General features: G+C 39.2%; 1 long non-coding RNA gene across 1 annotated transcript; it reads left to right on the forward strand.

Annotated features, from left to right (window-relative positions):
- Positions 1–1,634: 1,634 nt before the first annotated feature.
- On the forward strand, positions 1,635–5,215 carry LOC141373185 (uncharacterized). The gene is made up of 3 exons (XR_012378889.1): positions 1,635–1,729; positions 4,906–4,932; positions 5,037–5,215. It is a non-coding gene; the product is annotated as an uncharacterized lncRNA (long non-coding RNA).
- The last annotated feature ends 13,206 nt before the right edge of the window (positions 5,216–18,421 follow it).

Genomic DNA, 18,421 nt, shown 5'->3' on the forward strand with positions numbered 1-18,421 from the left:
AGAGACTGAGTAACAGGATGTCTCAGAGCTTGGACTCCAATTGAGATTTAGCTCATTTCAGGGTGTGTGCATTAACCACAATATACACTGCTTCTGCAATCGAAAGTTCTCATTGCTCTTTCTCCCAAGCATTTATGCCTCTAGAAAATGAAATTATCTGACCAAGTAAAAACCAGAAGTCAAACGTAGCGCAATGCTTGGTACATGGTGGGCCCTTGAGAAATACTTGGTGGATATATGTATGAATGAATGAATGAAAAGGCCTGTGTCTCCCTGATAAGAAAGCACGAATCTTTTTGCAACACCAAGAGAAAGGAGAGATGTCCAGCGGAAGGGGTATCTGCCATTTTAAGGCAGCTGACGTTTCTTTGGGGTCCCTAATCCCTCTAACCCTCTTTCTGCTTTCCTTTACCTTTCTTTGCCCTGTGTATTACTGCAAACGCCCAATGGTTTTTCTACATTTTCAGTTCTTATTCTTGTCCTCTTTCCTAACAGTAGTCTGCCTGGGGCATTGAGGCCAAGTGTAGTGACATCCTTGGAGGCCCTGAGATACTATTTCAGGGATTCCAAGAAAGTCCCATTAACCCTTAATCCTCTTCCATTTCTAGGGAATTACAGAGCTAGAGTACCAAGCTCCAGGTTAAAATTCTATGTTATTAGGCTTTTGTACATTGTATTAGTGAAAGTTCAAGAACCAGTCCCTGAGGAGTAAAGAAAAATATAGGGATGCTGAATACCTGGGACTAACAGGGATGATGGTGGAGGAAAAATGGAGGTTGATCCATCTGAGAGGTCATTCTTGGAGAACTGAACTTGTTACTCACTTGAAAGCAGCACTGGCTCTGAAGACATAAAAGGTGGTGGGGCCAGTGCAGGGAGGGGAACCCCCCTGAACACTGGCCTTGACTGTGGAGCTGCACCCTTGTTCTGATTTGGTTCAAGGAGACAAGAGTCACGTCCCTCCGGGTCTCATTTCCTAAGTTATAAAGCAAGGCAGTCAGGGTGTTTAGGTAATTATTTCCTTTTGTTTGGGAGGTTTAAGAAAAGGGATTCTGAATTGGGAAAGTGGTGAGCTGGGCTCTATGCAGACAGGTTCAAAAGGGCCCAAGGAAGGAGAGTACACCTCACATCTGCTTGGATGGTTTGGCCCATGGTCTTCTCTCTGGCCTGGGCCCTTCATTCTGGTCAGTGGTGCTCTTGACTTTGGGGACTAGCTCCCCCACCACATGCTGCTCCACTGTACCAGCTGATCCTCAGACCTTTAGAGGCTCTGCACTAGGTAAGTTCCCAACACAGATGACCCCCTGCAGGCCTAGAAGGCCATAGGCACACCTGGCCTAAGGCGTGTTCTGGGGTTTTCCAGAAGACACTTTTCCAAACCTCTGAGCTGCCAATAGTGATCTGAATTTCATCCACTATTTTACTACTTTTATTTGGTAAATGATTAATATATTAAAAAGAGTCCTTGCCCCATATGCATTCATTGATTATATGTGTGTGGTCTCTGTGTGTGTTTTTGATTTAGTTTCTAGGGTGGATAAACGTCTTTGTGAACAAATTTATGGTCTTTCAGCTAGGAATAGATGAGAAATTGATTTAAATTTCTTCATTCATTTAACCCAGATACGCGGAGCATCAGCCACATGCAGACTTTATGCAGGAGTTGGAGATAAAGATAAACAAAATACAGCCTCTGCTTTTAAAGAATTCCTAATGTAGTGAAGAGGAGGTAGGTATGAAAACAGGTAATTCTAATACAATGTCACAAATGATGTAGTGGAGCTGGCAACAGAGTATTATGGGAACACGGAGCAGGGAGGGGCAGACTCTGGGAAATTAGCTGGTTTTATGGAAAACAAGCTATCTGCAGATGGTGAAGTTGTAATACTTAATTTCCACATTGTATCTCCAACCTTGAGATGACATTTGATTGTTTAAGGGCTCAGCAACAAATCTTTCCCCTTATCTGTGGTCCCTCTATAATCCAGGGAACAATGATAATTAGCTCAAATGCAACAAGGCAAATAGGGGAGGGTTCAAAGTAAAAAACACTTTTTGCTGATGTGGGTCCGGTCCTGGCAGCTGCAGAGAGCACTTAATTTTATAGTTTTTCTGATTAAGGCTTTCTGCAGCAGCTCCTTCAGTAGAACAGGTAAGCAAAGCAAACAAGCTAACGAGCAACACCACAGATCTTGTATTTCAGTCTTCCCCGCTTCTGGCATACTTAGCAGGATGTCATCTGCCTGGTGCACAAGGAAAATAAAATTGCTTGCATGAGGCCCTGGTTATAGCGAAGAAGGGGGGAAGCAGGAATGAATTCAATCTTTGGCTTAGAGAAACCTAATTCTCTCAAGGTATATTGAAGTCCGCAAAGCAGTTATCTTTCTGAGCAGCTAGATGCAACCTGGAAATGTAGCTCCTAATAGCCTTGGTGAGATTAAGTGAACTTTCTGTGATTGTGGTCCTTACACACAGCTCCTGTAGGGTTTGATGCCCTCCCCGCTGGTTTAGCCTGCACCAGCAGTCCCTTTCACACTCCTCCTCCACCCTGTGCTTTTCACGTCTTCCCCGCTGCTTCCAATCCACTGGCATCTCTATAGGGGGAAGGAGGAATGAGTGGCTTGACAGTTTAGAAGGATACGTTTAATAGTAATTGAGGGAAGCAGTCCAAGAAGGCCACCATTCTATTATTCTTGCAGCAAGAAAGGTTATCAGGGCTTGATGGAGCCACACTCTCTTGCTGAACTATTTTGTGACTGAGAGATCTTCGTGTTTACTGGGCTTGCAAGGGAATTGGGAGACAAGCTGAAAGGGAAATTAATTTGAACTGTAATTGATATCAGGTCAGTCACAGGATGGTGGGAGGGAGCAGAGTTGTGGGGTGGTTTTTGGATGGGGTAGGAAATACTTTTCCAAAGTTGGCAGTAGGACCCTTTGTTGTAAGAAGTGTAATTTGTGAACAAAGTGTCAATTTGTGGGTCTGGAGGGTCTGGTTTGATTTTAATGGATGTAGCAGATTTTCAAATGGAAATAGGAGTTGGTAAACATGCAAAGAGATTTGGTATCACTTAATCTAATATTCTTTGCATGTAATTGTTAATCTCTGAAGAAATTCAGGCTCCTTAGACAAAAGCTATTTCTGCAAACGCTGCCTGAAATTATCCTTTGGATTTTTATTTCAGTTCAATGTTTCTTCTTTCTTTTTTTCTTCCCTCCTTTATTCCCTTTCTCCCTCAGTCCTTCCTTCTCTCTCTTTTATTCTTATTCTCTTATGACTTCAGTAGCATCTTCCTATAGAAATAGAAGGAATAATACCTTCTAAGGATACCCTAAAAGCCCTTCCCACAACTCAGGCTGAGAACTGACTTCACTGAAAAACAAAACTCCCAAAGATTCACAAGGAGTGTAGCTTTTTTTCTTTTTTGGCCATTTGCAAAACAGACATTCATTTATTATTGCCTAATGATTCCTGTAATTATCAAAACATAAACCAACTCAAACTGATTTAAGGAAGACAAAGGAGAAAGTTTTGTCTTGTAGAAACAGGAAGTTCAAGGGTACCTTTGGGGTTACCTCTGTTAGATTCAGGATCTCAAAGGTGTCAGCCTCCCACCACTGCCCCCATTTCTAGATTCTGCTTCTTCTTGTGTCCTTCATGGTGATGGGTTGATTGTGGCCCTAAGCTCATTGCCTACAGCATCAGAGTCAAAAAGAAAAAGAAGTCAAAAAGAGTCAAAATTTTATATAACATTTTCTTGGAAGAAAAATTGATAGTCTCTGTCTTGGTAAATGCCTACCATGGTCTAAGGAATGGGGGTCAGGTCATAGGTCAGGTCCTGTGTCCATTTGTACAGCTTCCATGGGTAGGTGAGGCACTGTGGCTGACAATTTTGCTGGACAACATGGAATAAGAAGGGGACAGTTTCCAAAAAGAAAGAGGGGTGCTGAGTAGACAAATATATCAGATATCTACTATGGTATTGTCCTGGTTCTTTCTCTTTCAAGTGGCTACAGTTCGGGGAGAAGATAATTTTCTCTTGGGAGGAATATAGTTTGATTCTTCTCTTTAGGCATTTTAAGTCTTATAAATAAGCTGACCTCAACTTACATTTTCAGTTTTATTTTCTATTGTTCCCAGAGTCATATCTAGGCTCCAGGGAGACATGACCACTCATTGTTCTTCAAATATTTTCTTCTTCAGGGTTTTGCATTGAGGGCCCTTGGTTGTCAGAATTGGGGTAAACTATAAAAAAAAAGAATTGGGGTAAACTATGCATTCACAAATTTAAAAATAGAATATTTAAAAATCTATTTTTTCTCTTTTTTCCAAAATTGATCCAAGGGTCAAGTTTGATTTTTCTTCAGGATGCAATGCCGTGAATGGCATTTGAATAATATCTTTTTTTTTCTGGTTCTTTCATTGCTGTTTCAGCACTTAAGAACCACTGTGTTACATTCTGCATTGTCCTTGTCGACATTGTTTTTTAGCCCTCTAATTAAATTTTTTCATACTTCATTTAAAAAGTATTTTTATCTCTCTTTTTCTTCTTAAGTGTAAGTATCCTGGACAATAGCAAAAAAAAAAAAAGGTGACAAAGGCTTCAATTAATATGTAGTCAGAGGACAATTGCAATAGAAATAGTGACTATGGGTGTCTAAGAAAAAAATCAGGCCTTGGACAAGAAAAGCCCCAAAGCTGCTCTAGTATTTTGGTTAATGATGCCTTTGTTCATTTCTGCATACGGATTGTCATTGTGATGAAGCAGCAAAAGAAATAGGAATGAATATTAGAGAAGGTATTGCAAAATTAGGATCTGGAGGCGCTCCTTTGAAACTGTGCTTGTTTTGAATTTTTTAAGCATTATGAAAATGGAAGTATCTTAATTGTCTGTCTTTTATCCCTAGATCTTCAAGGACCACAAAAGTGTAGGGGTAAGGAAATGTCCTTGTAATTTTACTGTATTAATTAGTACATTACTTTTGTTTCTAATACCTCTTTCTCTCATATCCCATGCTGCACTCTTCAACCCTTCAAGACCCAACTCATGGTTAACTGTCTCAGTGAAGCTATCTCTGAGATCCTCAGCCAAAATTACTATTTGCAATCCTCTAAAACAGTGGTTCTCAAAGTGTAGTCACCAGACCAACAGCAGCGACAATAGCTGCGCTCTTATTGGAGATTCAAATTTTTCCCGCAATCTACTGATTCAGGAACTCTGGAGGTGAGGCTCAGCAACCTGGGGGTTCACAAGTGCTCTGGGTTATTAAATGATATAGTTTGAATACTACAGCTCTAAAACTGAGCATTCTGTCTCATATTTACATGGAGAATGTGTAACATCTGCTCTACTATATAACGTGCTCTGGGGAGGATGTTTATGTCATTTTTGATTTTTAGGCCCCAATAAAAGGTAAAAGACATTGAAACATGAAAGTCTGTAGATGACTAGGCATAATAGGACATGGAGCTTACATAAGAAAGGGAGAGGGAAACAGAGCCTAATCCAGTTTCTCAATTTTCCAATTTGCCTCCTGCTTTGACTGAATGGACCAGATAATTACTAAATCCCTATTTCACTTTATGTCCAAATCCCTATTTTGCTTCATGTGGTGTCTGTCTGAACACAGAACAGATGTGCTCTCCTGCTACTAGTCACTAGATATGTGTTCATTGATGGTGATCTGCTCCCCTTTTTGCAACCTAGCAATCGCAATACTATTGCTTAGGGCTTTTGTGGAGTCTGCTGGTCAAGTTTAAGTAAAGGGCAAATCCACTCCACTTTAAATATATAGAACAGGCTATTAAACATTTTTTTGTTCTTCAGAAGACACTGTTCCATCCCATCAAAACAGACTCTCCCTCACTTCAGGTATTGCCCATGAGGCTGCTGAGATCTCTGGGTGTCAAATGTTGCCCTCTTGTCATCAGCTATTAAAACTGCTAAAACAAAAGAATGCTTAACCACTCCAGCTGTTAAAACATTAGTACATGCTTTGGTGAGCTCAAATTTAAATACTTTGAATGGCCCTTTAGGGGATCTTTTTCTTTTTTAACTTAGAGTTCAGTCAAAATTCAGCAATAGTTTTAACTTCTTCAGTCCCTGGATGTGCTCATATTTCTCCATGTCCTCCCAAATAGTCTAGTTAGCCACTAGTTTGGGGATTAATTTTTAAGCTGTTAGGTTTGTATTTAGAATTCACCAAACTTTAATGACTTTTTGGCTTTGCCTTCTGGGTTTCACCAAGCCTGCCCAGAACTTTTTTCTAAATCTAAAATTCCAAATGATTTTTCCAGTATGAATCAGGACAGGATTAGTGAAAAGGGAATCCAAGAAAGTCTTTTTCATCTTACCTGACTACTAGATCTAGGGTGTAATAACCAGCCCACACCCTGTCTGTTTCCTGAGCCCTACATCAATCCCTTTCTCTTTTTTGACTTCTTTTGCACTCATATTCTGTGTTGCACACATGCTGGCTTCTTATACACTCTACTAGATTTTATAGGATTTTCCTTTAAACTCTCTGGTTTGCTCATTCTTTCATATATTCTCAATGCATTTGGACTTTCCTTAAGAAATGTATTCAATGTTCCCATGCTTTATAACTCAATCCCTTACCTTTCTATAGAACTCCAGATTTCTGTTCTACCTGTATTCAGAAACTGGGATACTATGAAAGATAACTGACAGGGGCGCCTGGGTGGCTCAGTCGGTTAAGCGTCTGCCTTCAGCTCAGGTCATGATCCCAGGGTCCTGGGATCGAGCCCCTCATCGGGCTCCCCGCTTTGCGGGAGGCCTACTTCTCCCTCTCCCACTCCCCCTGCTTGTGTTCCTGCTCTCGCTGTGTCTCTCTCTGTCAAATAAAAAAATAAAATCTTTAAAAAAAAAAAAAGAAAGATAACTGACAAAAAGGTAAAATTGTATGAGTAAAGCTTGATATGCACTAATTCACCTATTTTGTCCTACTCTCATATGCTAGTTATGAATTTTCTGTTTATTGTTCTTATCAACAAAGTGAACTTTATGTAGCCCACATTTACATGGACTTTTGATCATGTGGCTTACAGTTACAAATAAAAAACAATACTAATAAATTTTGAAGCCTTTGGACTAGAGGTTCTCTAAGATCTCTCTACTGTTTTAAAACCTACAAACATATACACATAGGTTGCTTTTAATGGTACATTAAATACCATATAATAAATTACAGACAGATCTATTTAAGTAACTCAATAATGAAAAATGTTGACATGAATAAGTTACATAGGGTTTCTAGTCAAGATGAAGAAACAAGGACCAAATTTACTCTTTTACCTGAAATAACTAAAAACCAGACAAAGTTTATGAAATGACTATTTTTGAGATGTTGATCAACAAAAGACAAATAAGACAAGCCCTAAAGTTTCCTGATTGCTGTCTAGGCTGTGGCTCAGGGAAGAGGAATATAGTGGAGCTCTTCCTGAGTCAAAGAGATGCAGCTGGGAGTCTGGGAAGGCCAAGGGAGCTGGAGCCAACAAAAGGAGAGAGTCAGTGATCTTAAGACTTCCATCAAACCTTTCCCTGAGTGTTGATCAGTGCGTGCATGAGGAACTACTGAGACTGGGGAAATAACCATACAAAATGATTAAAGAAAAGTGCTCGGAACTGACATAGGGCCTTGGAGGAAATGGAGAGGTATTGGTCAAATGATACAAACTTCCAGTTATAAGATCCACAAGTTCTGGGAATATAATGTATAGCATGGTGACTATAGCTAATACTGTGTTGTATACTTGAAAGTTGCTAAGAGAGTAGATCTTAAATATTCTCACCAAAAGAACAAATGGTAATTAGAAATTAGAAATTAACATGATGGTTAGAGAAGAAATTAGGAAGTTGATTGTCTTCAAAATTAAGACAATCTGCAAAATTAAGATGAACCATAGATTGGGAGAAAATATCAGCAAGTCACATAAAGAATGAAGGACTTCTATCCATAATATATAAAAATTCTCAAAATCCAACATTAAGAAAAGGAACAACTTTTTTTTTTAATGGGCGAGTTGTTTGCGTAGACATTTTACAAAAACATATATGGATAGCAAATAAGCTAAATGAGCTAAAAAGATGCTCAACACTATAAGCTATTTGAGAAATGCCAATTAAAACCACAATGAGGGGAACCTGGGTGGTTCAGTTATTTAAGTATCCAACTCTTGGTTTTGGCTCAGGTCATGATCTCATGGGTCATCATTTCATGGGTCATGAGATGGAGCCCTGCCTCAGGCTCTGAGCTCAGCAGGAAGTCTACTTGAGATTCTCTCCTTTTGCCTCTCCCCCAACTCATGCATGCACTCTCACTCTCTCTCTCAAATAAATAAATAAAACTTAAAAAAAACAAACAAACCACAATGAGATACCACTACAAGCCTATTAGAATGTCCAAAATGAAGAAGAATGAAGATACCAAGTTTTGGTAAGATGTGAATCAAATGGAAATTTTATACACAGCTGGTAAGAAGGTAAAATGGTACAACCAGTTTGGAAAACAGTTTGACAGTATAACTACCAAATGCCCTTGCCATTCTACTCCCAGGTACTCATCCAAGGGCAGTGAAAACATGTTCATACAAAGTCTAGGTCATGAATGTTCATAGCAGCTTCATTTATAATAGCCCCAAACCTAGAACAACCTATCTGCTTATCAAGAGGGAGTGGATAAACAAAATGTTATATAGATATTCAGTAGTCCTTCCCTTATCAAAGGCTTAACTTTCTGTGGTTTCAGTTACTGTGGTCAACCATGGTCCAGAAGTCCATCTGACATATCATCAGAGGTTCAGTAGATAGCCTAATGCTGTCACAATGCCTATGTCACTCACATCACTTCAACTCATCATATAGACATTTTATCATCTCACATCATCACAAGAAGGGTGAGAACAGTACAATGAGATACTTTGAGAGAGAGAGAAAGACAACATTCATATAACTTTTATTACAATATATTATTATAATTGTTCTATTTGATTATTAGTTATTCTTGTTAATATATTACTGTGTCTAATTTATAAATTAAAATTTATTATTAGTACCTATGTATAGGAAAAACCATTATACACACACACACACACACACAAACACACACATATATAGGGTTTAGTACTATTGCAGTTTCAGGCATCCACTGGAGTTCTTGGAATGTATACTCCATGGATAGGGGCCATAATGTATAATGGAATGTTATTCCACACTGAAAATAAATGGACTATTTATATATGCAAAATGTGAGTAGATGTTCAGAAAAGGGTTAACACTGGCAGGCCTGAGACTGCTTTCCTTCCTTAAAAAGGCTTGCTAAAATGGTCAGCCCTTGGCTGGTGTCTGAGAACTTGGATTTCAAGAGGGTTCCCATAATTCCCAGAACTGTTAAATATGTGCCCCTTTGAAGGGCCACATGTATCCTAATGTTTATAGCAGCAATATCCACAATAGCCAAAGTATGGAAAGAGCCCACATGTCCATTGACAGATGAATGGATAAATAAAAAATTATATATATATATATATATATATATATATATATATATCTCTTTGTATATATTGGGATATTACTCAGCCATCAAAAAGAATGAAATCTTGCCATTTGCAAAAATACTCAATGCAGATGGAACTAGAGGGTATTATGCTAAGTGAAATAAGTCCATCAGAGAAAAACAAATACCATATGGTTTCACTTATATGTGGAATTTAAAAAAACAGATGAACATAGGGGAAGGGAAGGAAAAATAAAATAAGATGAAAACAGAGAGAAGCAAACTATAAGAAATTCTTTTCTTTTTATAATTTTATTTTATTATGTTATGTTAATCACCATACATTATGTCATTAATTTTTGATGTAGTGTTCCATGATTCATTGTTTGCATATAACACCCAGTGCTCCATTCAATATGTGCCCCCTTTAATACCCATCATCAGGGTAACCCATCCCCCCTCCCCTCTAGAACCCTCAGTTTGTTTCTCAGAATCCATAGTATCTCATGGTTCGTCTCCCCCTCTGATTTCTTCCCCCTTCATTTTTCCCTTCCTACTATCTTTTTTTTTTTTTTAACATATAATGTATAATTTGTTTCAGAGGTACAGGTCTGTGATTCATCAGTCTTACACAATTCACAGCGTTCACCATAGCACATACCCGCCCCAATGTCTATCACCCAGCTACCCCATCCCCCTCATACCCGACCACTCCAGCAACACTCAGTTTGTTTCCTGAGATTAAGAATTCCTTATATCAGTGAGATCATATGATACATGTCTTTCTCTGATTGACTTATTTCACTTAGCATAATACTCTCTAGTTCATCCATGTTGTTACAAATGGCAAGATTTAGTTTTTTTGATGGCTGCATAATATTCCAGTGTGTGTGTGTGTGTGTGTGTGTGTGTGTGTGTGTGTGTGTGTGTGTGTATACCACATCTCCTCTATCCATTCATCTGTTGATGAACATCTTGGCTCTTTCCATAGTTTGGCTATTGTGGACATTGTTGCTATAAACATTGGGGTGCACGTACCCCTTCAGATCCCTACATTTATATCTTTGGGGTAAATACCCAGTAATGCAAGTGCTGGGTGGTACGGTAGCTCTATTTTCAACTTTTTGAGGAACCTCTATACTGTTTTCTAGAGTGGCTGCACCAGCTTGCATTCCCACCAACAGTGTAGGAGGGTTCCCCTTTCTCCGCATCCTCGCCAACATCTGTCGTTTCCTGACTTTTTAATTTTAGCCATTCTGACTGGTGTGAGGTGGTATCTCATGGAGGTTTTGATTTGGATTTCCCTGATGCCGAGCGATGTTGAGCACTTTTTCATGTGTCTGTGGCCATTTGGATGTCTTCTTTGGAAAAATGTCTGTTCATGTCTTCTGCCCATTTCTTGATTGGATTATTTGTTCTTTGGGTGTTGAGTTTGATAAGTTCTTTATAGATTTTGGATACTAGCCCTTTCTCTGATATATCATTTGCAAATATCTTCTCCCATTCTGTCGGTTGTCTTTTGGTTTTGTTGACTGTTGCCTTTGCTGTGAAAAAGCTCTTTATCTTGATGAAGTCCCAATAGTTCATTTTTGCCCTTGCTTCCCTTGCCTTTGGCAATGTTTCTAGGAAGAAGTTGCTGTGGCTGAGGTCAAAGAGGTTGCTGCCTGTGTTCTCCTCTAGGATTTTGATGGACTCCTATCTCACAGTTAGGTCTTTCATCCATTTTGAGTCTATTTTTGTGTGTGGTGTAAAGAAATGGTGCAGTTTCTTTTTTCTGCATGTGGCTGTCCAATTTTCCCAACACCATTTGTTGAAGAGACTGTCTTTTTTCCATTGGACATTCTTTCCTGCTTTGTCAAAGATTAGTTGACCATAGAGTTGAGGGTCCATTTCTGGGCTCTCTATTCTGTTCCATTGATCTATGTGTCTGTTTTTGTGCCAGTACCATACTGTCTTGATGATGACAGCCTTGTAATAGAGCTTGAAGTCCAGAATTGTGAGGCCACCAGCTTTGCTTTTCTTTTTCAACATTCCTCTAGCTATTCAGGGTCTTTTCTGGTTCCATACAAATTTTAGGATTCTTTGTTCCATTTCTCTGAAAAAAGTGGATGGTATTTTGATAGGGATTGCCTTAAATGTGTAGATTGCTCTAGGTAGCATTGACATCTTCACAATATTTCTTCTTCCAATCCATGAGCATGGAACGTTTTTCCATTTCTTTGTGTCTTCCTCAATTTCTTTCAGGAGTATTCTATAGTTTTCTGAGTACAGATTCTTTGCCTCTTTGGTTAGATTTATTCCTAGGTATCTTATGGTTTGGGGTGCAATTGTATATGGGATCGACTCCTTAATTTCTCTTTCTTCTGTCTTGTTGTTGGTTATAGGAATGCCACTGATATCTGTGCATTGATTTTATATCCTGCCACTCTACTGAATTCCTGTATGAGTTCTAGCAGTTTTGGGGTCTTTTGGGTTTTCCACATAAAGTATCATATCATCTGCAAAGAGTGAGAGTTTGACTTCTTTGCTGATTTGGATGCCTTTTATTACTTTTTGTTGTCTGATTGCTGTGACTAGGATTTCTAGTACTATGTTGAATAGCAGTGGTGATAGTGGACATCCCTGCCATCTTCCTTACCTTAGAGGAAAGCTCTCAGTTTTTCCCTATTGAGAATGATATTTGCTGTGGGTTTTTCATAGATGGTTTTTATGATATTGAGGTATATACCCTCTATCCCTACACTCTGAAGAGTTTTGATCAAGAAAGGATGCTGTACTTTGTCAAATGCTTTTTCTGCATCTATTGAGAGGATCATATGGTTCTTGTTCTTTCTTTTATTAATGTATTGTATCACATTGATTGGTTTGCGGATGTTGAACCAAACTTGCAGCCCAGGAATAAATCCCACTTGGTCGTGGTGAATAATCCTTTTAATGTACTGTTGGATTATATTGGCTTGTATTTTGGTGAGAATTTTTGTATCCTCATCAGGGATATTGGTCTGTAATTCTCCTTTTTGATGGGGTCTTTGTCTGATTTTGGGATCAAGGTAGTGGTGGCCTCATAAAATGAGTTTGGTAGTTTTCCTTCCATTTCTATTTTTTGGAACAGTTTCAGAAGAATAGGTATTAATTCTTCTTTAAATGTTTGGTAGGATTCCCCGGGGAAGCCATCTGGCCCTGGGCAATTGTTTGTTGGGAGATTTTTGATAACTGCTTCAGTTTCCTTAGTGGTTATGGGTCTGTTCAGGTTTTCAATTTCTTCCTGGTTCAGTTTTGTTAGTTTATACCTCTCTAGGAATGCATCCATTTCTTCCAGATTATCTAATTTGCTGGCATAGAGTTGCTCATAATATGTTCTTATAATTGTTGTATTTCTTTGGTGTTGATTGTGATGTCTCCTCTTTCATTCTTGATTTTATTTATTTGGGTCCTTTCTGTTTTCTTTTTGATAAGTCTGGCCAGGGGTTTATCAATCTTTTTAATTCTTTCAAAGAACTAGCTCCTAGTTTCTTTGATCTGTTATACTGTTCCTTTGGTTTCTATTTCATTGATTTCTGCTCTGATCTTTACTATTTCTCTTCTCCTGCTGGGTTTAGGCTTTATTTGCTGTTCTTTCTCTAGCTCCTTTAGGTGTAGGGTTAGGTTGTGTATGAGACCTTTCTTCTTTCTTGAGGAAGGCTTGCATTGCTCTATACTTTCCTCTTAGGACTGTCTTTGCTGCATCCCAAAGATTTTGAACAGTTGTGTTTTCATTTTCATTTGTTTCCATGAATTTTTAAAATTCTTCTTTAATTTCCTGGTTGGCCCATTCATTCTTAGTAGGATGCTCTTTAGCTTCCATGTATTTGAGTTCTTTCTGACTTTCTTCTTGTGATTGAGTTCTAGTTTCAAAGCATTGTGGTCTGAAAATATGCAGAGAATGATCCCAATCTTTTGGTACCATTTGAGACCTGATTTGGTCCTAGGATGTGATCTATTCTGGAGAATGTTCCATGGGCACTAGGGAAGAATGTGTATTCTGGTGCTTTGGGATGGAATGTTCTGAATGTATCTGTGAAGTCCATTTTGTCCAGTGTGTCATTTAAAGTGTTTATTTCCTTGTTGATCTTTTGCTTAGATGATCTGTCCATTTCAGTGAGGAGGTGTTAAAGTCCCCTATTATTGTTTTGTTGTTGATGTGTTTCTTTGATTTTGTTATTAATTGGCTTATATAATTGGCTGCTCCCATGTTAGGGGCATAGATATTTAGAATTGTTAGATATTGTTGGATAGACCCTTTAAGTATGATATAGTGTCCTTCCTCATCTGTTATTATACTCTTTGGTTTAAAATCTAATTTGTCTGATATAAGGATTGCCACCCCAGCTTTCTTTTGGTGTCCATTAACATGATAAATGGTTTTCTACCCCCTCACTTTGAATATGGAGGTGTCTTTGCATCTAAAATGTGTCTGTTGCAGATAGCATATCGATGGGTCTTGTTTTTTAATCCAATCTGATAGCCTGTGTGTTTTGATTGGGGCATTTAGCCCATTTACATTCAGGGTAACTATTGAAAGATACGAATTTAGTGCCATTGTATTGTCTGTCACTGTATTTTGTTTCTGTTTCTTTCTGGTCTATGTTACTTTTAGGCTCTCTCTTTGCTTAGAGGACCCCTTTCAATATTTCTTGTAGGGCTGGTTTTGTGTTTGCAAATTCTTTTAGCTTTTTTTGTCCTGAAAGCTTTTTATCTCTCCTTCTATTTTCAATGACAGCCTGGCTGGATATAGTATTCTTGGCTGCATATTTTTCTCATTTAGTGCTCTGAATGTTATCTTTCCAGTCCTTTCTGGCCTGCCAGGTCTCTGTGGTTAGATGTGTTGCCAATCTAATGTTTCTACCATTGTAGGTTACAGACCTCTTGTCCTGAGCTGCTTTCAGGATTTTCTCTTTGTCTCTGAGATTTGTAAGTTTTACTATTAGATGTTGGGGTGTTGACCTATTTTTATTGATTTTGAGGAGGGTTCTCTGTACTTCCTGGATTTTAATGCCTGTTTCCTTCCCCAAATTAGGTAAGTTCTCTGCTATAATTTGTTTCAATATACCTTCTGCCCCTCTTTCTCTTTCTTCTTCTTCTGGGATCCCAATTATTCTAATATTGTTTCATCTTATGGTATCACTTATCTCTCGAATTCTGCCCTCATGATCCACTAGTTGTTTATCTCTTTTTCTCAGCTTCTTTATTCTCCATCATTTGGTCTCTTATATCACTAATTCTCTCTTCTGTCTCATTTATCCTAGCAGTTAGAGCCTCCATTTTTTATTGGACCTCATTAATAACCTTTTTGATTTTGACTTGGTTAGATTTTAGTTCTTGTATTTCTCCAGAAAGGGTTTCTCTAGTATCTTCCATGCTTTTTTCAAGCCCAGCTAGTATCTTTATAATCATCATTCTGAACTCTAGTTCCGACATCTTATTAATGTCCATATTGATTAGGTCACTGGAAGTCAGTACAGCCTCTTGTTCTTTTTTTTTGAGATGAGTTTTTCCATCTTGTCATTTTGTCCAGAGGAGAATAGATGAATGAGAGAACAAAATGCTAACAGGGTAACAACGATCCCAGAACAATATACACTAAACAAATCAGAAGAGACCTGAAACCAGGGGAAAAGAAAGGGAAAGAAAGAAAAAAGAAGAAAAAGAAGAAAAAAAAAGAATATGATCAAATATGATCAGGCTGGTGTATTCAGTGCCACACACTAGATTTTGGGTATTATTTTGGTGTGTTAGAAGAAACTGCCTCCCAAATCTTAAAGAAAGAAAAACTTATATATGTACAAAAATATGGGTAAATATGATGAAGGGATGGAATATGATTGTAAAGATGAAAATTACAATAGATTTTATAAAAAGAATTGATAAGATTTTGGTTGGAAAAAAGAAAGAAGAGAAATTTAAAAAAGGGGGTAAAGAATGTGATCAGGCAGGAGACTAGAACAAAGCCATATTTTAGAGATTTAGCATATATTTTGGTCTGTTAGAAGTAACTGTATCCCAAAATTTTAAAGAGAGAATAATTTATACATATACCAAAAATAAGGTTAACTACAATGAAGGGATAGATATGACTCTAAAAATGAAAAATAAAAAAGATTTTTAAAAAAAGGGATTGATAAGATGTTGGTTGAAAAAGGGAAAAAGAAAAATTAAAAAAAAAGTAGAAATAGAAAAAAAGAAAATTAAAAAAATTAACTTCAAAAGACTAAAGAGTCATGGGAAAAAAAGCCATGAATTCTATGTGCGGTATTCCCCTAGCGTGAGTTCTGCCGTTCTCATTGATCAGTAAACTTGGCCTTGGCTGGCGGTTCTTGCTGATATTCTGGGGGAGGGGCCTGTTGCCGTGGTTCCCAAATGTCTTTGCCGGAGGCAGAATTGCCCTGTCCTTGCCGGGTCCGGGGTAAGTAATCTGCTCGGGTTTGCTCTCTGGAGCTTTTGTTCCCGGCAAGCTCTCCGTACAGCTTTGGAGGACGAGAGTGAAAATGGTGGCCTCCCAATCTCTGCTCTGGAGGAGCTGAGAACTCGGGGCCCCGCTTCTCAGTGCGCCCCCAGAGAAAAGCAGTCACTCACTCCCATCTCCCCAGTCTCCAGCCGCACTCCGTGCTCACCCGGCCTGTGACCAAGTGTTTCTGTCTGGCACACGACCTGTGTGGAGTCTCCAAACCCAGCAGATTCCTGCAGTGCGCTCCTTCGCCGCTCCTCCCCCCGGGGGAAGGAGGGGAGTCTCCCCGGTTCTGCCGCTTGTTGGGTCCCTGCTGGAGGAGCAGTGGCCCGACTGGGCCACGGATCACAGTTTATGGCAACCCCAAGCTGAGAGCCCGCGCCTCGGCTCCGTCTCTGCAGCCGGCTTCCGCGCTCCGACACCTGGGAGCTCTGCTGCACTCAGGCACCCCCAGTCTTTCTGTGACCCCCGAGGGTCCTGAGACCACACTGTCCCGTGAGGGTTCCACCCCCCGCTTAGCCACTGGAGCGACGTCCCTCAGCGGAGCTGACTTCTAAAATTTCCGATTTTGTGCTCCACGGCTCTATCACTTGCCAGTAGCGGCTGATAGAGGCCCCCTCCCCCGCTGCCTATCTTCCCAAATATTGCCTCGGATTCACTTCTCTGCACCTTCCAGAAAGTGGTTGCTTTTCTGTTCAGAGAGTTGCTGCTATTCTTTTCTTCGATCTCCTGTTGAGTTTGTAGGTGTTCAGAATGGTTTGATCCCTATCTAACTGAATTCCTGGGACCAGATGAAATTTAGGTCTCCTACTCCTCCACCATTTTGCTTCTCCCCTCCCCCCCCATAAGAGATTCTTAGCTCTAGGAAACAAACTGAGGGTTGCTGGAGGGGAGGTGGGGGGGGGATGGAGTAACTGGGTGACAGGTATTAAGGAGGGCACTTGATGTAATGAGCAGTGGATAGTTATATGAATCACTAAATTCTACCCAGAGACTAATAATATAGTATATGTTAATAAAAAAATAATGACTCAGTGTACCTAAACTGTTTGCACAAACAGTATAGTTTATGCTGAACACTTGGTTTTCTTTTGAGAGTCCGGACATTTGTAACATGCTATGCAGAGGCTGCCTAACTGACCAGACCCAAATAAAAACCTTGGGCACTGAGTGTCTAATAAGCTTCTTTGGTAGATAACATTACACATGTGTTGTCATAATTTGTTGCTGGGGTGGGTGAGGGGGCACTAAGTGTGTCCTGTGTGAGTTCTTGGGAGAAGACTCTTATTCCTGCAGGACTTACTTCATGCTTCTTTTCCTTTTCTGATTATACTTTGTATCCTTTTTGCTGCAATAAATCATAGCCACTGGGCAGTTGAGTCCTGTGAGTTCTCCTAGCAAATCCTCAAAGCTAATGATGGTCTTGAACTTGTGAAAGAAGCTAGACTCCCTCCCTCTCACAAAACGAGTACCTACTATATATTATATCATTTTTTATATATATATGTGTGTGTGTATATCTGTCTACCATATTATATGATTTCAAATGGATATGTTCACTTTCCTAATTGTAGAGCTCGTTTAATGAATAAATACATATGTTAAAACATCAAGCTGTACAGCCTAAATATGTGTCGTTTTTCTTGTAGGTCATTTGTGCCTGAATACAGTTGTTCTTAAAAAAAAAAGTACACAGTGCTTTCTATGTAATAGGTAATATTTTCAGCACTTCATGTGAATTATACTGTTTTGTCTTTCTAAAACCTTGTGAGGTAAGCACTTTTATTATTCTCAGGAGGCTGAGTTTCAGATAAGCAAAATAACTAAGCAAAGCACACAATAGTCAGAGAAAGAGCTTGTTCTTTAACCCAAGTCTGGCAGAATTCCAAAGCATAGTCACCATTCACTCTTTCATATTTCATGTATGAATTACTGAGAAATTAATTTTGGTAATTATTTTGAAATTTCTCATCTATGAATGATCTTCCACTGGCACTTCAGTTTGGGGATTATAGGATGTCATTAGTTCAACTTTGTGTCCTTGGGTTGTTTGGCCTGTTAACCATTATTGCTCTGCTGTGATGGCCTTAGGGCTTTAGGACAGCAGAGGCCCAATGGCTCCTGTTTCAGAATTTACTTACACTGACTCCTGGTGCCTTTACTCAAGGTTCCTGCTTCATGTTCCTGTCCCTTCTAACCTTGATTCTGTGCTTCGAGCCCCAATTCTCTTTCAGATTTCCTACTGAGTTACTGACTTATTTGTTCTCTTTTTCCACCTCATTATCTTTGGCTCTCTCCAACTTATATTTTGACTATTGATTCCATGGGATTCTTGGCAGTGACTGTACCCACTGCTCTGGGCAAGAGATCTTCTTCCCAGCCCACTGTGACTCCCCTAGCTCAAGCTAGAATCCAACTCCAGAA

This window comes from Callorhinus ursinus, unplaced genomic scaffold (genome assembly GCF_003265705.2).
Source record: "Callorhinus ursinus isolate GAN/ISIS: 27379988/994484 unplaced genomic scaffold, GSC_fseal_2.0 scaffold8, whole genome shotgun sequence".
NCBI lineage: Eukaryota > Metazoa > Chordata > Mammalia > Carnivora > Otariidae > Callorhinus > Callorhinus ursinus.